Genomic DNA, 23387 nt, shown 5'->3' with positions numbered 1-23387 from the left:
ATAAGATGTAATCAAACCCACCATAAAGGTCAAGGTTTAAAAGGTGAAAATAGTAAGTACTGTTGAAGATGTGAAACAATAAAAACTCTGGCTATGTTGTTTGGCACTGTCTCATAGCGTCAAACACATACCAACAATAACCCAGAAAGTCCACTGCTAGGTAGTTAGCCAAGAAGAATGAAAACACATCAATGTATAGAAAAAGTTTATTCATAATAGTAAACAGAATAACCAAAATGGCTATTAACAGGTAAATGTATAAAAAAAGAAATTTAGATAGGTCCATAAAGTGGGAATAATATTCCGCAATTAAAAGGAATAAACTATTGATGCATTATTTTGTGTAAAAGAACGTAGGATGGGGGTATGCATACAATATAATTCCTTTTGTATGAGTTCCAACTCAGCTATGGTGATAAAACAAAAACAGGTGTTGCCTCTGAGAAAGGGAAGGGATTAATTAGTAAGGGATATGAGGGGACTTTTCTGGGGCAATGGTAATGTTCTATGTTGGTTGGGATGAGACTATCACATGTCATATCATATCACACGTCTAATCACAGTCACAGAAAAATTTGTAGAATTTGTCAAAATAATACAAATATATACTTAAAAACCCTGTGTATTTTACTGTATACAAATAATATCAAAATTAAAACAGTACAACTATTTTAAACAGTACCCTTAAATGGCTTTTACTTGCATTTATGTAATTAGGTTGTGTCAAATATTTCAACTGTATTTGTGTTCCAGTTTATTTGTTAATATCACATTCCTATCCTTTCTACATACATCCATTTTCCTTATTTAGCTCTATTTCTTCATATTTACTATTTAAATAATTACACATAATTTCCAAATCTGTTGTTTACATTTTTAAGTTTTTAATGATGCTTTAAATCTTTTGGTTCCTTTCCTCTGATTTCTTCTTTTGCTTGTAAGCCTAGAAAGATTTTTCTACAAGACACTTGGTAAATATTCTTCCCTAATATCTTCTTGCAATTCAGCATTCTTTTTTTAAGTATTTTTTAATGTTTATTTATTTTTGAGAGAGAGAGAGACAGAGCATGAGCAGGGGAGGGGCAGAGACAGAGGGAGACACAATCCTAGGCAGCCTCCAGGCTCTGAGCTGTCAGCACAGAGCCCCACAAAAGGCTTGAACTCACCGTGAGATCATGACCTGAGCTGAAGCTGGATGATAACCCACTGAGCCACCCAGGCGCCCACTATTCAGCATTCTTTATGTCAAACTTGTTAATATCAATTAGCTTTTTGTTATGATTTCTAACCACTTCTAGCTCTTATCTATTGATGAATAAAGCATCCTGAAATAAAGTTTATTTCTGGGTTATTTCAACTATCTATTATAATGAAAATACCACATATTTTAGCTATTATAATTTTATAATGTATTTATACAAGAAAGAGTAATCCCTTTTAATTTTTTTTTTACATTTATTTATTTTTGAGAGACAGAGAGAGACAGAGTATGAGCAGGGGAGGGGCAGAGAGAGAGGGAGACACAGAATCTGAAACAGGCTCCAGGCTCCAAGCTGTCAGCACAGGGCCCGACACAGGGCTTGAACCCACTGACCATGAGATCATGACCTGAAATGAAGTCAGACGCTTAACTGACTGAGCCACCCAGGCGCCCCAGAAAGAGTAATCCCCTTGTTTCTCATTTCTGGTGAGAATTGACTTCTATGGTCCCACCTCTTTACTCTTTCAGAATAATGTTAAAATCTTTTTATCAAGGTAAGTAAATGCCATTGTAAGTTTCTTTGAAACTTAGTTTTAAAATTGCCTTACAGTCAAAAATTAAAGAGTACTATGGATTTATTGATATGAATTCAAAGTGTTTATTAACTTGTGCTTTCACTGCACTTTGTGTTGTTCTTTACAATATTTGTACAATGTCTGCTTTCAAAGAATAGTTACTTGAAGTTTGTTCAAAGATTAGCACATGATGTTGTGGCATTAGATGCCCATATTCCACCGAATGCTCAATAATAAAATTATATTTGTAGGACAGAGTTTTAATAATTACATTTTAATAAAATGGAAAAAAACTGAAAAGTTTAGTTTTTATTTCTCTCCAGACCTCATTCACATGACTAGCACAACTAAATACAGTTAGCTAAGAAAGTCTAAGAATGGGAAGGCCATACTATAAGAATATCAAAGATTTTGAAGAGTTTCTATGAACTGACATACAGATAAGTATCAAATCGACTGAAATACTGCAACACAATGAATCTCAGCTCAGAGCCCTGTAATGATAAGGCTGTAGTCAAGCTGGGAAAGTTTTCATTGATGGACATTCCCCAAGAATCTACAAGTATAGGTGAAAAAAGAGAGGGGGAAGAAATTAGTGACTTGAAAAACCTGATCCTGTAGCCTCCCAAAGCCCTTTCCATCCAACCGACACTCAGTGGTGAGGTTTGACACTGGGCTGAAGCTAGAGAAATACATTATAACAAATCAGAGAAATTTTCCTAGAAATCCCTGAATCTGCAGATAGGGGGTCCTCCCAATTTTGGCAATCAGGATGTGAGAGGACTGAGTGCCTGTCTGCCTGAGATGAAACATGCCTTGTGATGGAATCCACCCAGAGACACCCAGACATTAAAAGGAAGGGCCAAGAAAGGCAGATAAAAACTACCAAGCCACCTATGTTAATCAAAACCATCATTCATTACAAGTAGGAAATTGAAGGGAATTAAAAGTTTCCAAAAGAAGAACCAATGTAAACCTGAACGAAATAAAACATACAGGGAAAAAGAAGTACTTGAAAAGATTCTAACTAGTATCTTCAAAGAGATTATTTTTAAAGATAATGCTCATGTTGGGGTGCCTTGGTGGCTCAGTTAAGTGTCTGACTCTTGTTTTCAACTCAGGTCATGATTTTACGGTTCGTGAGTTTGAGTCCTGCATCCGACTCTGCACTGACAGTGCAGAGCCTGCTAGGGATTCTCTCTCTGCCCCTTCCCTGCTCATGTTCTCGCTCTCTCTCAAAATAAATATATAAACTCAAAAAAAAAATTTAAAAAGATAATGCTTGTATAAAGTAAGAATTGGCTGGTTTTAAAAAGGGGAAAAATCCTTGGCAATCAAAATTATGATGGCCAAATTTTAAAAGTGAAACACTAGAGCTGTGATAAAATTCAGGACTTCTGTCAGAACCTATAGAAAAAGGACAAAAGAGGAAACATAGGAAAGCAAAAGTAAGAGACTGAGGATAAATTCAAAATGGCTGATATCGGGGCACCTGAGTGGCTCAGTCAGTTAAGCGTCAGACTTCAGCTCAGTTCATGATCTCACCATTGATGGGTTTGAGCTCCACATCGGGCTCTGTGCTGACTGCTGGGAGCCTAGAGCTTGCTTTGGATTCTGTGTCTCCCTCTCGGTCTGCTCCTCCCCTGCTCATACTCTGTCTGTCTCTAAAGAATGGATAAACATTAAAACAATTTTTAAAAATGGCTGATATCAATCAAAAGCCATAGCCCAAATATAATGTCACCAAACATAGTAGGATTTTGAATATTTGGAGGAAAGGAAAAAGGGAATTATTAATAATGAGATTTTATTTATTTTTTTTTTTATTTTATTATAATTGCTTATTTTCTTTTTTTTTTTTCAATTTTTTTTTTCAACGTTTTTATTTATTTTTGGGACAGAGAGAGACAGAGCATGAACGGGGGAGGGGCAGAGAGAGAGGGAGACACAGAATCGGAAACAGGCTCCAGGCTCTGAGCCATCACCCCAGAGCCCCACGCGGGGCTCGAACTCACGGACCGCGAGATCGTGACCTGGCTGAAGTCGGACGCTTAACCGACTGCGCCACCCAGGCGCCCCAATAATGAGATTTTAAATATATTCATGTTAGATATATAAACTTTGATGTATCTATGTCTTCATATGGGCTCAATTTAAAAAATACTCCTAAGGTTAGTGATATTTATACTTCCAATATATTGTTTAAGCTTTATTCATTGGTATTAAGTTTTCAGAAGTGAATAAAGGAGGAAAAGCATAATTAGGTTTACCAACAAAATATGGTATGGAGATCTATGGAAGTTTACATGACTTAAAACACTTTCCCATTCAAAATACATAGCAGGGAGCCTGGGTGGCTTAACCGTTAAGCATCTGACTCCAAGTCAGGTGATGATCTTATGGCTCCTGAGTCCGAGCCCCAAGTCAGGCTCTGTGCGGACAGCTTAGAGCCTGGAGCCTGCTTCAGATTCTGTCTCCCTCTCTCTCTGCCCCTCCCCCACTCACACTCTGTCTCTCTCTCTCTCTCTCTCTCTCTCTCTCAAAAATGAATAAACAATAAAAAAATTTAATTAAAACAATTTTTTAAAAAAGCAAAATACATAGCAATACTGTATAAGACAAAATCCTCACCCAGGCAGAACCGAACTCAGAAAAAAGAAATTTATTCAAACCAATGCATAAGAGGGAAATGCTAGCCAGAGTCATAAGATGACTTTGAAACTGCAAATGCCATCAGGAAAACTGCAGAAAGCTCTAATCAAACGGCAAGAATTTTAACAAGACCTAACAAGAGAAAAGATCTTGGCCCTGCACAGTATGGGGAGACAGACTTAAGATTCTGCAAAATTTGGAGACTGACAAATAAGTAACTGACAAATAACTTAAGTAAAAAATGTAGGCCAGAGGCCATCTACAAATACGTACAGAAAAAAAAAAAATGTTGACATGGGGCATGAGTTGATATACAAGTCTTCCTTTAGTACCTGTAATCAAAGAACTGGTCTTACATGGATTTGGAGTTTGAATTTACTTTATTTCATGACACAGAAGCCTACAGAAAGCAAAAGCAAATCCTCAGTGTAGAGATACACTCTCAAACCCAGATTCTAAGAGTTCTCAAATACAGAGTCCAGATGAGCACTGTGTTACATCCACATTTAAAACAAATACAAGGAAATATGTAGTGCAAACAAAGATGACAACAATAAGAATTTCAAATACCGAAAATACCAAACATAGCATAAGAAAATAAAGTATTACAAAATGTTTAATGACACACATATTTTTAAATGTTTATATATTTATTTTGAGAGAGAAAATGTGTATGCATGTGTATGCATGCACAAGAAAGCAAGCAGGGGAGGGGCAGAGAGAGAGAGAGACAGACAGACAGAGAATACCAAGCAGGCTCTGCACTGTCAGCACAGAGCCTGAGAATGCAGGGCTTGATCCCACAAACTGTGAGATCATGACCTGAGCTGAAATCAAGAGTTGGCAATTTAACCAACTGAGCCACCCACGAGCCCCTAATGACATAAAATTAAAAATAAAAATACTACCAAAAATTCATTGCAGTTTTGAAAAAAGAACATTAAAGTACTGCTGAAGTGCACGATGAAAGTTCATGCATTTCTGGTAGGAGTAAAATGTGGTACAACCATTTTGGAAAACTGGCATTATCTAGCACCTAAAAAAAGTGAAGACTAGGGCACCTGGGTGGCTTAGTCAGTTAAGCAGTCAACTCTTGATTTTGTCTCAAGTCATGATCTCTCTGATCATGAGCTCAGTACCACATAGGGCTCCTTGTTGACAGTGCAGAGTCTGCTTTGGATTCTCTCCCTCTCCCTCCCTCTCCGCCCCTCCTCTGCTTGTGTGCTCGCTCACTCTCTCTCTCTCAAATAAACTTGAAAAAATAGGATGAACACAGTATGATCCAGCTATTTCTATCCTACATATAAATCTTAGAGAATCCTTGTATCTATTCACCAGAAAAAATATATAAAGATGTTCAGAGTCACATATTTTCATATTAACCAAAACATGGCAACAACAAATAGCCAAAACAGAGTTAAAGGAATGAAAGCTAGGCAGAGGTAAATTGATACACAATTTTAACCCTTGCCAGTCATTATGACCTTGAAAAAATAACATAACTCGAGTACTCTTATTTTTTTCTTATCTGTGAAAAGCAGAATAATGATATCATCATCATTTGGAATGCCTTATTTATGTATTCCATTAAACATTCACTCAATAAATATTTCTTTGAAGAGTAATGCTTTCTTGATACTGTTTTAGGCATTAGAAGTACATTAATAAACACCAGATACAAAAATCTTGCCTTGTGGAGCTAATACTTTTTTGATAGTGTTTTATTTTGGAATTAGACATTGATTGGAATGGTATGATTTGGGTGATAAACAATGTGCAAAAGAAGACAAGCCCTTTTCAAGAGGGTGATCAGGAAGACTTTCCTGTGGAGATAGTAACTGAGCAGAGACCTGGCAGATGAGACCTGAATCCTGTAAAGATTTGGGGAAAGATATTTCTGGAAAGAGGGAGCAGGTATAAAATCCCCAAAGAAGGGAGTTGGGACAGTGAGGCCACAGTCTAGTGAGCAAGAAAGAGAGTAGTGGAAGTTGAGGTCAGAGAGTTAAGCACAGTCCAGGGAATCAAGGATTTGTAGATGTGAAAAAGTAGCTTTGATTTAAAACTAAGCTCAATGGGGAGAAATTTGAGGGTTCCAAGCAGGCAAAACACTGAGAGCAGATGAAAAAAAAAATTATTCAGTGTCTGAATTTAAAAGAGATAACGCATAATTGCTTAACCCAGATTTTGGCATAGAATAAGCACTGGGTGATCAATGACTATTACTGTTGTTAATTATTTTTAACTGCTTGTGAAGCAGACCCTGATATGTCAACTATTTCTTTGTTGTCTTATCTTCACTGGTCACGTCCTCTCTGACAGTTGCACCACAGACTCTGACTATTTTCTCTTCACTTTCACAAATTTATTGTGTCTCAAGGCTGAAAGCAGAGTTGATCTGAAAGTTTTCAGTGGAAAATAGGGAGAATTTTAGCTATAAGAAACTAGAGCATTAGGTACTCTCCAGAGGGTCTGAGAAAACAAGAGTACCATATTGCCCAAGCACAGAGATTAGTGATTCCGGGGATGAATGGCTACATTACCTTAAAGACAACATCCATTGAAGCTACTGTGCCCATTAAACTCAGATTAATGGCATGAGGCTAGCAGAATGAGGGGAGACAAGAAGAGAACTAGGCCTATTGATTTCTTTGCAAGATTGTAAATTGAATAAAATACTAGAGATGAATGGTTCTAAATCGCCCCTGTTTACTTACTCAGCATCTCTTCACATTCAATAGAATATCGCTTTGCTTACTTTAACCAATGCAGAAATAAATGTCAAGTGCTAGGCATTTTTAATTTCCTCCTTCATATCTAACAGAAATTGTTTTGTTTAGAGACAAGTCTGATTACCTATGGTAGAGGCCAATTCCTAAAGCTTCCTTTTTGACAGTTTATAAAAGGCAGATTTGCTCCAAGGTGAAAAAAAAAATTGGTTTTGTTTGACTGTTTTGTTTTTATTTACCATTCACACTCTTTGTCTCTCACCTGAAATTATGCTTTATATGAAAGCATTTATTCTCACACTTCACTACAATAAAGAAATTTTGATCAGTTGCTTTTTTTTGAAATCTGCTATTACCTGATTGGTCTTATAAGTAAGCCATCACATTAAGGATACGTTTTAAAATCAATATAATATAAAAGATATCATTTCTATTGCAACTTTGACAAATGAATTATTAGTTGTGATACTGAAACTGTCACCATCATTTAAGCATATTTAGTGAGGACATGCTAGACACATAATGCTAGCTAGCATAAACTCACTGGCTCATAGGTAAAGTTTAATTTTGTCTTAAGTTTGTAACAAGAATCCCAGGCACAAATTTCCACTTAGCAGTGATTTTCATATTAAGCTCTAGGGGTTCCATGGAACAACCCTAAATATGGATGCATAAAATGAGTAAGAAGCAAAATTCCATTTTATTGCCTATGTCTAAGCCAATATAGCTTTCCCTCAATTCACTTGAAATACTGGGATTCAAGTAAGATTCCTCATGAATAAAAGATTCAACACTATTAAAAAATGTATAGAATTTAAACACTAATATTATTTACTATTTTGCAGAAGCTAATTAGGATGATTAACAAGAAATCATCTTTGGGAGTATGCAGACCTAATGAAGTTCCTTATGTGATAAGACTATCATAGACCTAAAAATGACCTTGTTAATTTTAGCTTTGTCTTCAGCTTGGTCAGATTTTTACTAGGTCCCTTTAGCGCCTTTAGCCCCTTTTCTCTTTCCTATACACATACCTGACACACACAATTTCCCATAAGAGATCTATAAAATTATATTCATGTGGCTTTAACAGTAAAGAAATTCATTATCTCATGTAATGTATACCATGCCTGGATAATTAGCCCTAGAGTTGGTGAGTCCAGTGACTTGACATCATCAATAACCGAAATCCTTTGCACTCTTCACTAGATTACTATCATACCATGAAAACCTCAGACTAATAGTCCCCATGTTGATAGATGGCTATTGCAATTCCATACACCACACCATACTGGAAGGTGAAGAGAGCACCTCCTTCCATATTTCTTTTTTAGAGTAGGAGAGGCATTTTCAGAAGTGCTCCAAGATTCCCCTCAGACATTAATCTAAACGTTTTCAAATACCCATACCTAGACAAAGCATTAGTAAGGGAAACAGAATTGCCATGGCCTAATGAAGTGTATGATCATGTGAGAGTGGTGGATTGTCAGAATAAAATTAGAGTTTTATTAAAATTTTAAAAGTTAGACTGGAGGAAGTTACCTATACTAAGTAGAAAAAAATAGCCTACCAAATAAATATAAAAGTAAAATTTAAGTCATTACAACTTTCATCAAGTACTAATAGTCCATTAAAATAAAATAAGGATATAGAATCACAGATCTCTAACCTAATACCTAATCTGTCTAAATCAGTTTCAAGAAGGCCTAAAATGCATTTCTCTGCACATAAAGTTAAATAAAGACATGTACACGATTAATATCCATTTTAAGTATTATTTATATTCTCCGGAATAAACAGTCACTTAGAGTAAATGTTACACACACACACACACACACACACACACACACACACACACACACTGGTTTCTTTGGAAATATCTTAATGTTTTTTCCAAAGATTGTATTCCCTCCATGACAATATCGATGCTGCTCCTCTCATAACAATAAAACATACCTGATACTACATAAAACCTATTGGCAAATATATTTTCAAAAATCAAGAATAGTAGAGAAAGAAACAAAACTTAGCATGTGTTTTTGTTAGCTGTTTGTTTTGGCTGAATTTGGCTTCCTAAAATAAGCTCTCCACTGAAATCTTCAGAAGCTGCTTCTTCATTTTCTTACAAATATTGTCAAGAATTGTGAAAATTCTTGATCCTACCTTACTTATAATCGAACAAGATAACCTGTCAAAGTTCCATAGAAGAAACTGGCAGAAGAAATGAGTCCAGGAACGGAAACAATAGATTTTATTTCTTATGGTACAACAAATATCATGAGCTACAACTTACTTCCATTCTTCACCCCTAAATTCTCAGGAACAAGAGAGAAAGATGCAGATAAATGCCTGTATACTCACTAGGTTGCATTACAAGAGAGGAATCCTATGCACAGGAAACCCCAAATTTTTATAGTAGGCAGTAACATGTCAACCCTGTGCTCTACAGACAGATGTTTTTATTATACTGGAAAATAAGCACTCTTGACATTTGCTTTGGAGAGAGACACTAAGCAAACCTGACATTTACTCCAGAAAGAGATATAATCTCTACTTCCATGACCACTTGCTATAGAAATAATCCTTGGAAAAAATAGTCCAGAATTGGTGGAAGTGAATGCCTTGCTCATAAGGCATGCAGAAACGTGAGAAATCTATGGAGAACTGTTGTTCACTATTTTTTATTTCACATTTTCTGACAAGTGTTCAAAAATATCTATTTGAGAAATTATACCAGTTCTACTTCAGAGACCAAGAATCATGGAAATTAAAAATAACTGAAAAATTAAATTGAGACCTGTATGTAAGAATGAAGCTTTATGTTAACTCCCAAGGGATTAAGCCAAAACTTTCACAGATTTACAGTTTTATTTATTTACTTATAAATGTAAAGTTTCCCTGCTTCTCTAGTAAAGTTCTTATCTTCATAAAGGGTCTTGTGAGCAAGCCAAGATATGCTGGTCTTGCATTCTTGTAGTGACAATAATGTACAATAGAAAATAAGACTCCAAAGCTCTTTTATCATTTATGATGACAGATTGAGAGCAGCTGCAAGCACAAAGCTGACAATTCTGCCTAGGATGATGTACAACACAAACCAAAATGATCCTAAGATGCATTAACTTTATAATAATATACAGTGACCATTACTTACTTGGAAGGCAAGATGCTTGTGATAATATATGGGGGAAAGGAATGGTTCAAAACCAAGAGTATACCATGTATTCGTGTATTAACTTAAGACCACAGATCTGAACTCAGAATAGGAGATTATTGGTTATTTTACTCATAGACTACTAGACTGCTGTATATAAATTTCTTGGGGAAACATATAATTTTAATTTTTCATAAATACATGCAAACATCTTTTACTTGAAAAATATATTATGCAATAATAATAGCCAAAGATCAAAAGTAGGGTATAATAAAAGGAGACAAAAAGACCATCTGAAAGGCAACCAATGTTTTTCTCCTATTAATTAACTCAGAGATGTTTGGACATTGTAGAAACAGGACACATCATAAAGAGTCATGGCTAACCAAGGCAATTCATAAACCTCAAACCATCAGATGCAGCAGAAAACTCTCCAGCTTATACAGTGGAGAGTATTTCAAATTGCTTGTCTCCCTGGTTAAACTTTCTTTGGCTCTTAAATATATTTTTAAATTAAAAACATAGGCTAACTGACTTTTAGATCTTTGAGATAATCTAGTTTAGTTTCTTTATTTTATCAGTGAGACTCAGAGAATGGAGATGGACTGAAGAAAAACATTTATTGAGTACTACTAAATGCCAAATATTGTGCTAGGGACTTTACACACATTATCAAATTGAGCCCCTCATGATTCCTGAGAGAACAGTCTTATCACATTCTCATGGGAGGAAGCAAAGGATGTTGTTTCACTACATATTGATGTTGAAATGAAGCAAGATTTTAACAATATTAACATCAGAACTAATCACTAATTTATGAGTATGAGTAATTCTTAAAATAAGATCTTATCATGAAGTGAAATAACTTCTGAGAATTGAGAAAATATGATTTTAGTTCAAATATAGTGGGTATTTTCTTCTTCTCTTCAATTGTTTGAATTAATTATTCCATATTAATCTCTTATGGTACCCCTTTAGCTACCACCCTCCTTTCTCCCTCCTTCAACAGCCATAATTCTTAGAAGAGTGATCCAAATCACTGTATCCACTTCTTCACATGTGTTTCTGTTAATTTTTAACCCAGTACACCCTGATTTCAGCTTCTTTCTCCAAAGGCAGTAAATTGCTAATTATTAAATACATTGATGATCATTTATTTAGTGCTCACACAATCGTTGAAAGTCTATACAACGCTTAACTTCTCTAATGGACACAGTACTATATGTCTCACAATCTATTCCTCCCACATATCCATTACATAGGAACTGCTGAGTTGGAAATTGACCTCAGCTCCAGGAATAGGCCTTATTACATCTGAGCCAACCAACAAATCACCACCAAACCTCCACCGACACTCCATTTACTCAGAGGACCCAAAGCATTCACTAATGCCCATTATGGTTCAGGAAGTTACACATGACCTACGTTGACTCAAACAAATTGAACCTTAGGATCTTTTGATGATAATCGAGTTGTTTTATTTCTCTCTAGTTAATATGAAAAACACAAAGCATAGCCTTGATTGCTACTGGCAGTGACCAGCCTTAAGATAAAGCTAAGAATAAAGACAGCCGAGCGGAAAGAATGTGTTATCACATAGCTACTGGACAAACCAAGCCTCATTCACTCATTATTTACGGACATCCATTATAGGGAAGCCAATCAGTTTTTAACTGTGTAATACATTTTTGAGTTTTCTCAAAGTAAAGTGAAAAATAAACCTAATTAATAACTTCCATGATACATTAACCTTGTTTTTGTTCTCTACCTCTGGTATATAAAAATTTCCACCTGTAATGCCAACTACCCCAAAGGTATCATGCTCTAAACATTATCCACAATCTTTTCTCTGAACTCATTCTTGCAATTTATTTCTTGATAAAGGTTAATGTAACCAATAAGGCAATTCTTAATTTCTTCCTCTCCCTCATAAGTCAAATCTATTCAGTCACCAAAACTATATTCTTTTTCCATTTTTGACCTTCCTTTTTCTTCTATGCCTTCTTCACCCCGATACAAAATTAAATGAGGCAATACTCTTCCTTTGTTTTACATTTATTTCCTATTCTAATATCAATGTGTATATGTATATATACAAAATATGCAAATTATTATATATAACTTTGGTACATAGACACACACACACACACACCAAAGAAAACAATTTACACTAGCTTTATCTAAAGATGAATATTTAGAGTCGACAGAACTCTGAGGTTGTATGTAATGTATTTGTATATAACTTTATTTTTTACTGTAAATATTTATTGATTTTATAATTTATAAAACATACACCCATCCCCAAAGGGAAAGAGTACTATCTATGCACTCAGTGATTACTTTTGCCATAACTCTATCTTAACTAAGCCCCACTAATGCCAACTCAAAGATAAGTTAGTTGATACTGATCCCAGCATTTTGCATGTTTAATTATCATTATGCACTTTTTAAAAAATAGAACTTTAGTTCTGAAATCTCACTTATGATCTAATTTCACTGGGAATTCATTAAAGAATAATTATACTTTTCATAGGTTATAAAAAATCATGTCATGAAGAGAGCTACAGTGGTAGAAAGTAATTCAGGGAGAAAATATAATTTTATATTTGCATAAAATTGGATTCAAGATCTAAATATGATAGCTGAAATCATAAAACTCCTAGAAGAAAACACAAGCAGTAATTTCTTTGACATTTTTCTATATATGTCTCCTGAGGCAAGAAAAACAAAAGCAAAGTTAAACTAGTGGAAACACAGCAAAATAAAATAAAAAGCTTTTGCACAGTGAAGGAAACCATCAACAAAACAACAAGGCAACATACTGAATGGGAGAAGACATTTGCAAATAATATATCCAGTAAGAGGTGAATATTCAAAATACATAAATAACTTAGACAACTCAACACCAAATAATAATAATAATCCAATTTTAAAATGGGCAGAGAACCTAAATAGACATTTTTCCAAAGAAGACATACAGATGGTCAGCAAACACGTAAAAATATTTTCCAAATAATAAATCACCAGGGAAATGCAAATCAAAACCACAATGAGATATTACCTTATACCTGTCAGAATGGCTAGAATCAACATAACAAAAATAGTAAGCTTTGGTGAGGATGTGGAGAAAAAAGAACCCTCATGCATTATTGGTAGGAATGCAAAATGGTGCAGCCACTGTGGAAAACAGCATGGAGGTTTTTAAATATTTAAAAATAGAAATACTATATGATCCAGTAATTCCACTACTGGGTATTTACCCAAAGAAAACGAAAATACTAATTTGAAAAGATATATTCACCGCTATGTTTATGGCAGCATTATTTATAATAGCTATGATATGGGAACAACCCATGTCCATCAATAGATGAATGGATAAAGAAGATATATATCATAAATATATATGAAGAAGATACATATCATATGCAGGATACATATGTGATATGTATATATATATATATATATATATATATCACATATATATCATCTTACATCTTATTATATACACAAACACATACACACACACACACACACACAGTGGATTATGAGCCATAAAACAGAATAAGATCTTGCCAAGTACAATAAATGGATAGACCAAGAAGGCATAATGCTAACTGAAATAAGTCAGACAAAAAGAAAGAAAAATACCATATAAATCATTCCTATGTGTTATTTAAGAAACATATGAACAACAACAACAAAAAAGACACAAAACTACACTCTTAAATACAGAGAACAAATATGTTTGCCAGAGGGCAGGTGAATGGGGATGGGTGAAATAGATAAAGGTGATTAAGAGTATACATATCAAGATGACCACTGTGTAATGTATAGAATGACCCAAACACTATATTGTATACTTGAAACTAATATATCACTGTATATTAATTACACTTCAATTTTTAAAAAGGAGACTGTTTTATAAAATTCTGAATTTGGAATTTAAATCATATTACTACTGCAAGTGAAATTACCACATACCCATAAATGTTAACCACTAATGATTGTTTAAGTAAATTTAAAGCAAAAATATGTTTGCACTTAGTTTATATTTTGGCATGAGAATAATTAAAGAAACTAAATTATGAATCTTGAGGTGTTAGGACACATAGTCCAGGGTTTAAATGATATCTCTATCAATTAGAAACTGTAGGATAATAGGTTCTTGGAGGCCAGTTTTCTTCATGGGAAAATATTTATAGCTTGATATATCATTGAAGATGTATTATATAATAGATATTTAATTCACAATATGTTAATACGCATTCAATAAAGGGCAGTCAAAGCAGAAATAGTGCTAAAAATACTTAACAGACATAGAAAATGAGACAAAATACAAACCTGGTTTACAATTTAATCAAAGACGAATCAACAGTGAAATCACACTACATATATTTTCAACAATGCTGTGGTATTCTGCTTCATTCTTGCATTTTAGCATGGTGCTCACATCCCTTTGATAGAGAAACTCTTGGTGTTTTTACAAAGGGTGTTACCATTATACTTAATTGGTTTTACAACTGCTAAATAATACCTATTGGGACATCATTTTGTTGATGAGATAAGTTGCAATCTCAATGTGCTCTTAATCACCTTCTTAGAAAGGCTTTCCGTGTCCTTTAGCCTTGGTGCTGTGACACTGGATAATTAGTTGGGAGGAGATGGAGTGATGTATACCGATGCCAATTAACCCTGGCTTTGGTGAATTTAGTTTCATAGAATATCTAGAAGAGAATATTACCTCTTTAAGTAGCAAATATTTCCAACTTCCAGGTAGTTCCTTATTAAATTATTAATCTTATGAATAGTTACTAAGTCTTTGGTTTTGTTCCACAAACTATATATTAAAATATATGTGTGTATGTGTGTATATTTACCTGCATACAGATATATAATAGGCTACATGTATATATAAAGTATGGTTATATATAAATGTATATATTATAGAAAATACAATATAAATAGTATGTCATGTATAAAATATAAATTTCATATATATTGTTAAATATTACAACATATATCCTCAACTTCATGGAGTTTTCAGTTAAATGGGAAAGAGGAATGTTAAATAAACAAGCGAATGTATATAATTACAAACTGTTATAAGTGCTAGAAAATAAACCACACATTTGTATTAGACGGTACAACAGGAGAATCCATATTTAGAGAGAGTTTAGGGAAACACCTTTCAGAAGACATATTTTAGGCTGAGATCTGAAGGAAGGGTAGAGAGGACATTCTAGATGGAGGATGCAACACAGGCAAAGCCCACGCTGTGACTTAGGCCTTGGTTCTTTGGTTGGAGAAGCTTGGAAAAGACTATGGAGTCAGCAGTGTGTCAAGGAAAGATGTTGAAGAAGAGGCCTAATAAAGGGTAAGCAAGGATATTAAATAGGATATTAAGTGAATTGGGGAACCAGGGAGGATTTTAAGGAGAAAAAGTGATACCATCTAATTATTTAAATTTAAAAATAACATTCTGGCTGTCCTGTGGAACAATGATTACAAAATGGCAGGAGGGCAGGCAGGATACCACTTTTAGAGGCTATTTCAGTACACCAAGCAAGCGATCATGTGGTTTTCCTCTCCTCAGGGTTTATACATCATTCTATGAATGAATGCTCTTTCTTGGCCCACAGCATCACAGTGTAAATGCAAAACTCATCAGAACATGGAAAGGTTTTTTTTTTTTTTAATATATGAAATTTATTGTCAAATTGGTTTCCATACAACACCCAGTGCTCATCCCAAAAGGTGCCCTCCTCAATACCCATCACCCACCCTCCCCTCCCTCCCATCCCCCAACAACCCTCAGTTTGTTCTCAGTTTTTCAGAGTCTCTTATGCTTTGGCTCTCTCCCACTCTAACCTCTTTTTTTTTTTTCCTTCCCCTCCCCCATGGGTTTCTGTTAAGTTTCTCAGAATCCACATAAGAGTGAAACCATATGGTATCTGTCTTTTTCTGTATGGTTTATTTCACTTAGCATCACACTCTCCAGTTCCATCCACGTTGCTACAAAAGGCCATATTTCATTTTTTCTCATTGCCACGTAGTATTCCATTGTGTATATAAACCACAATTTCTTTATCCATTCATCAGTTGATGGACATTTAGGCTCTTTCCACAATTTGGCTATTGTTGAGAGTGCTGCTATAAACATTGGGGTACAAGTGCCCCTATGCATCAGTACTCCTGTATCCCTTGGGTAAATTCCTAGCAGTGCTATTGCTGGGTCATAGGGTAGGTCTATTTTTAATTTTCTGAGGAACCTCCACACTGCTTTCCAGAGCGGCTGCACCAATTTGCATTCACACCAACAGTGCAAGAGGGTTCCCGTTTCTCCACATCCTCTCTAGCATCTATAGTCTCCTGATTTGTTCATTTTGGCCACTCTGACTGGCATGAGGTGATATCTGAGTGTGGTTTTGATTTGTATTTCCCTGATAAGGAGCGACATTGAACATCTTTTCATGTGCCTGTTGGCCATCCGGATGTCTTCTTTAGAGAAGTGTGTATTCATGTTTTCTGCCCATTTCTTCACTGGGTTATTTGTTTTTCGGGTGTGGAGTTTGGTGAGCTCTTTATACATTTTGGATACTAGCCCTTTGTCCGATGTGTCATTTGCAAATATCTTTTCCCATTCTGTTGGTTGCCTTTTAGTTTTGTTGGTTGTTTCCTTTGCTGTGCAGAAGCTTTTTATCTTCATAAGGTCCCAGTAGTTCATTTTTGCTTTTAATTCCCTTGCCTTTGGGGATGTGTCAAGTAAGAGACTGCTACGGCTGAGGTCAGAGAGGTCTTTTCCTGCTTTCTCCTCTAAGGTTTTGATGGTTTCCTGTCTCACATTCAGGTCCTTTATCCATTTTGAGTTTATTTTTGTGAATGGTGTGAGAAAGTGGTCTAGTTTCAACCTTCTGCATGTTGCTGTCCAGTTCTCCCAGCACCATTTGTTAAAGAGACTGTCTTTTGTGCATTGGATGTTCTTTCCTGCTTTGTCAAAGATGAGTTGGCCATACGTTTGTGGGTCTAGTTCTGGGGTTTCTATTCTATTCCGTTGGTCTATGTATCTGTTTTTGTGCCAATACCATGCTGTCTTGATGATGACAGCTTTGTAGTAGAGGCTAAAGTCTGGGATTGTGATCCCTCCTGCTTTGGTCTTCTTCTTCAAAATTACTTGGGCTATTCGGGGCCTTTTGTGGTTCCATATGAATTTTAGGATTGCTTGTTCTAGTTTCGAGAAGAATGCTGGTGCAATTTTGATTGGGATTGCATTGAATGTGTAGATAGCTTTGGGTAGTATTGACATTTTGACAACATTTATTCTTCCAATCCATGAGCAGGGAATGTCTTTCCATTTCTTTAAATCTTCTTCAGTTACCTTCATAAGCTTTCTATAGTTTTCAGCATACAGATCTTTTACATCTTTGGTTAGATTTATCCCTAGGTATTTGATGCTTCTTGGTGCAATTGTGAATGGGATCAGTTTCTTTAGTTGTCTTTCTGTTGCTTCATTGTTAGTGTATAAGAATGCAACTGATTTCTGTACATTGATTTTGTATCCTGCAACTTTGCTCAATTCATGTATCAATTCTAGCAGACTTTTGGTGGAGTCTATCGGATTTTCCATGTATAATATCATGTCATCTGCAAAAAGCGAAAGCTTGACTTCATCTTTGCCAATTTTGATGCCTTTGATTTCCTTTTGTTGTCTGATTGCTGATGCTAGAACTTCCAGCACTATGTTAAACAACAGCGGTGAGAGTGGGCATCCCTGTCGTGTTCCTGATCTCAGGGAAAAAGCTCTCAGTTTTTCCCCGTTGAGGATGATGTTAGCTGTGGGCTTTTCATAAATGGCTTTTGTGATCTTTAAGTATGTTCCTTCTATCCCGACTTTCTCAAGGGTTTTTATTAAGAAAGGGTGCTGGATTTTGTCAAAGGCCATTTCTGCATCGATTGACAGGATCATATGGTTCTTCTCTTTTTTTTTTTGTTAATGTGATGTATCACGTTGATTGATTTGCGAATGTTGAACCAGCCCTGCATCCCAGGAATGAATCCCACTTGATCATGGTGAATAATTCTTTTTATATGCCGTTGAATTCGATTTGCTAGTATCTTATTGAGAATTTTTGCATCCATATTCATCAGGGATATTGGCCTGTAGTTCTCTTTTTTTACTGGGTCTCTGTCTGGTTTAGGAATCAAAGTAATACTGGCTTCATAGAATGAGTCTGGAAGTTTTCCTTCCCTTTCTATTTCTTGGAATAGCTTGAGAAGGATAGGTATTATCTCTGCTTTAAACGTCTGGTAGAACTCCCCTGGGAAGCCATCTGGTCCTGGACTCTTATTTGTTGGGAGATTTTTGATAACCGATTCAATTTCTTCGCTGGTTATGGGTCTGTTCAAGCTTTCTCTTTCCTCCTGATTGAGTTTTGGAAGAGTGTGGGTGTTCAGGAATTTGTCCATTTCTTCCAGGTTGTCCAATTTGTTGGCATATAATTTTTCATAGTATTCCCTGATAATTGTTTGTATCTCTGAGGGATTGGTTGTGATTATTCCATTTTCATTCATGATTTTATCTATTTGGGTCATCTCCCTTTTCTTTTTGAGAAGCCTGGCTAGAGGTTTGTCAATTTTGTTTATTTTTTCAAAAAACCAACTCTTGGTTTCGTTGATCTGCTCTACAGTTTTTTTAGACTCTATATTGTTTATTTCTGCTCTGATCTTTCTTATTTCTCTTCTTCTGCTGGGTTTAGGCTGTCTTTGCTGTTCTGCTTCTAGTTCCTTTAGGTGTGCTGTTAGATTTTGTATTTGGGATTTTTCTTGTTTCTTGAGATAGGCCTGGATTGCAATGTGTTTTCCTCTCAGGACTGCCTTCGCTGCGTCCCAGGCGTTTGGATTGTTGTATTTTCATTTTCGTTTGTTTCCATATATTTTTTAATTTCTTCTCTAATTGCCTGGTTGACCCACTCATTCGTTAGTAGGGTGTTCTTTAACCTCCATGCTTTTGGAGGTTTTCCAGACTTTTTCCTGTGGTTGACTTCAAGCTTCATAGCATTGTGGTCTGAAAGTATGCATGGTATAATTTCAATTCTTGTAAACTTATGGAGGGCTGTTTTGTACCCAGTATATGATCTATCTTGGAGAATGTTCCATGTGCACTCGAGAAGAAAGTATATTCTGTTGCTTTGGGATGCAGAGTTCTAAATATATCTGTCAAGTCCATCTGATCCAATGTCTCATTCAGGCCCTTGTTTCTTTATTGACCATGTGTCTAGATGATCTATCCATTTCTGTAAGTGGGGTGTTAAAGTCCCCTGCAATTACCACATTCTTATCAATAAGGTTGCTTATGTTTGTGAGTAATTGTTTTATATATTTGGGGGCTCCTGTATTCGGCGCATAGACATTTATAATTGTTAGCTCTTCCTGATGGATAGACCCTGTGATTATTATATAATGCCCTTCTTCATCTCTTGTTACAGCCTTTAATTGAAAGTCTAGTTTGTCTGATATAAGTATGGCTACTCCAGCTTTCTTTTGGCTTCCAGTAGCATGATAAATAGTTCTCCATCCCCTCACTCTCAATCTAAAGGTGTCCTCAGGTCTAAAATGAGTCTCTTGTAGACAGCAAATAGATGGGTCTTGTTTTTTTATCCATTCTGATACCCTATGTCTTCTGGTTGGCGCATTTAGTCCATTTACATTCAGTGTTATTATAGAAAGATACGGGTTTAGAGTAAATGTGATGTCTGTATGTTTTATGCTTGTAGTGATGTCTCTGGTACTTTGTCTCACAGGGTCCCCCTTAGGATCTCTTGTAGGGCTGGTTTAGTGGTGACAAATTCCTTCAGTTTTTGTTTGTTTGGGAAGACCTTTATCTCTCCTTCTAAATGACAGACTTGCCGGATAAAGGATTCTCGGCTGCATATTTTTCCTGTTTAGCACACTGAAAATATCGTGCCAATTCTTTCTGGCCTGCCAAGTTTCAAAAGAGAGATCAGTCACGAGTCTTATAGGTCTCCCTTTATATGTGAGGGCACGTTTACCCCTTGCTGCTTTCAGAATTTTCTCTTTATCCTTATATTTTGCCAGTTTCACTATGATATGTCGTGCAGAAGACCGATTCAAGTTACGTCTGAAGGGAGTTCTCTGTGCCTCTTGGATTTCAATGCCTTTTTCCTTCCCCAGTTCAGGGAAGTTCTCAGCTATAATTTCTTCAAGTACCGCTTCAGCACCTTTCCCTCTCTCTTCCTCCTCTGGGATACCAATTATGCGTATATTATTTCTTTTTAGTGTATCACTCAGTTCTCTAATTTTCCCCTCATACTCCTGGATTTTTTTATCTCTCTTTCTCTCAGCTTCCTCTTTTTCCATAACTTTATCTTCTAGTTCACCTATTCTCTCCTCTGCCTCTTCAAGCCGAGCTGTCGTCGTTTCCATTTTGTTTTGCATTTCATTTAAAGCGCTTTTCAGCTCCTCGTCACTGTTCCTTAGTCCCTTGATCTCTGTAGCAAGAGATTCTCTGCTGTCCTCTATACTGTTTTCAAGCCCAGCGATTAATTTTATGACTATTATTCTAAATTCACTTTCTGTTATATTATTTAAATCCTTTTTGATCAGTTCATTAGCTGTTGTTATTTCCTGGAGATTCTTCTGAGGGGAATTCTTCCGCTTGGTCATTTTGGATAGTCCCTGGAGTGGTGAGGACCTGCAGGGCACTTCCCCTGTGCTGTGGTGTATAGCTGGAGTTGGTGGGCGGGGCCGCAGTCAGTCCTGATGTCTGCCCCCAGCCCACCACTGGGGCCACAGTCAGACTGGTGTGTGCCTTCTCTTCCCCTCTCCTAGGGGCGGGATTCACTGTGGGGTGGCGTGGCCCGTCTGGGCTACTTGCACACTGCCAGGCTTGTGGTGCTGGGGATCTGGCGTATTAGCTAGGGTGGGTAGGCAAGGTGCACAGGGGCAGGAGGGGCAGGCTTAGCTGGCTTCTCCTTAGGTGATCCGCTTCAGGAGGGGCCCTGTGGCAGCGGGAGGGAGTCAGATCCGCTGCTGGCGGTTTGGCTCCGCAGAAGCACAGAGTTGGGTGTTTGCGCGGAGCGAGCAAGTTCCCTGGCAGGAACTGGTTCCCTTTGGGATTTTGGCTGGGGGATGGGCGGGGGAGAGGGCGCTGGCGAGCGCCTTTGTTCCCTGCCAAGCTGAGCTCTATCGTCCGGGGGTTCAGCACTCTCCCTCCCTTTGTCCTCCAGCCTTCCCGCTTTCTGAGCAGAGCTGTTAACTTATGACCTCCCAGATGCTAAGTCGCGCTTGCTGTCGGAACACAGTCCATCTGGCCCCTCCGCTTTTGCCAGCCAGACTCGGGGGCTCTGCTTGGCCCGCGAGCCGCCTCTCCACCCCGGCTCCCTCCCACCAGTCTGTGGAGCGCGCACCGCCTCGCCGCCCTTCCTACCCTCTTCCGTGGGCCTCTTGTCTGCGCTTGGCTCCGGAGACTCTGTTCTGCTAATCCTCTGGCGGTTTTCTGGGTTATTTAGGCAGGTGTAGGTGGAATCTAAGTGATCAGCAGGACGTGCGGTGAGCCCAGCGTCCTCCTATGCCGCCATCTTCCCTCCTCGCATGTCTGGAAAGGCTTTTAAAAATATCTTGCCTCCTCCTCCAACTGTGTCTTGACTGATGAGGAATTTAAGGATATTCTTCTATATCCTTGTCTTTAGTTTAGAGAACGTTACCTTTCAGAGTGGGAATAAGGTAAAGCAATGTGTATCTTGAAGTACATTCATTAGGCACAGATATAGATCTCTGGGAATATGTTCTTATAGAAAGTCATCAACCTTCTTTATTATGTAGCCTCAACTGGTCCACCTAGGTTAGAGCTGAAATGCAGATCTCCCATTCTGCTCTCTTCCGTGTATTGATTTCCTTTTTCCAGGAGACCTAGGTTCTAGTTCTGGTTCTGTCACTGAATCAGGATCTGATATCAAATCACAAAATTTGGGGGTATTTCATTTCACGATGTGAAATATAGAATTTAATTTTGAGATATGAACCTGGTTTAAATCTCAGCAATTGTGCTTATTAGCTGTGTGACACTGGGATTGTTACTTCACTGCTTTAAGTATGCATTCCTCATCTGTGATATGAAGATCTACATATCAGGATTGTTGCATATATGTATAAAACCCACTCATTACATATTATATATTAGGTGCTCAATAATCAGTAGTCATTCTGTTTTAAATAATTTTATTTTCTCCTAAATTGAAAGAACATATGTGAAAGCACTTAAACTGCAAATACTTTAGATTTTTACTTATTTATTTATTCATTTATTTATTTTTCTTTTCCTGAATTTTTTTGCCAAATTGGTTTCCATACAACACCCAGTGCTCATCCCAACAGGTGCCCTCCTTGATGCCCATCACCCCCTTTCCCCTCCCTCCCACCCCCCATCAACCCCCAGTTTATTCTCAGTTTTTATTAACAGTTATTAGTCAGTCAAGGTGCAACAGGTATGAAATATCCACCAGAAGGAAAGGAGTATGCTAGATTATGGAAGGAAAAGAATGGTCATAATACAGATCCTGATCTCCCATACCGCAAAATTCAGCAAGTTTCCAGAAATGAGGATGTTAGGAATTCAGAGGTAAAAGTAGGCTTTTCCTTTCTGGAGCATTCAGAGGTGGCTACTTAAAAGAAATGGAGGCTAGAGGAAGAAGATAATGAACAGATATTCAAGCCAAAGGAAAGGTGTGAAGAATAGTGGAGGGGCTGTAGCAGATTCTATTTAGGACAGCAATAAGTAGGCAAACACAGGAAAAGATTACACTCATTTGTTTAGACTATATTTGAATGCCCCTAATTCCACCATCCTTATACTAGCCCTGGAAAGTACGTATTTTTATGTAAAATTTAGAGATAAGAAAATAAGGCTTGCAAGTTCCAGAACTGAGCCAAAAAGTAAAGGGCAAATTATAACTCAAGTCTCAGTATGCCTAGATTCAGAGTGTTTTCCATGTTTTTTTCATTATGCCATTTTTTCTTTTTATTCTTCATTTAACAACCTACTTCATAACTAACATATTACAGAA

Source organism: Leopardus geoffroyi, chromosome C2 (assembly GCF_018350155.1).
Source record: "Leopardus geoffroyi isolate Oge1 chromosome C2, O.geoffroyi_Oge1_pat1.0, whole genome shotgun sequence".
Lineage (NCBI taxonomy): Eukaryota > Metazoa > Chordata > Mammalia > Carnivora > Felidae > Leopardus > Leopardus geoffroyi.
Note: the sequence above shows the minus strand (reverse complement) of the source record.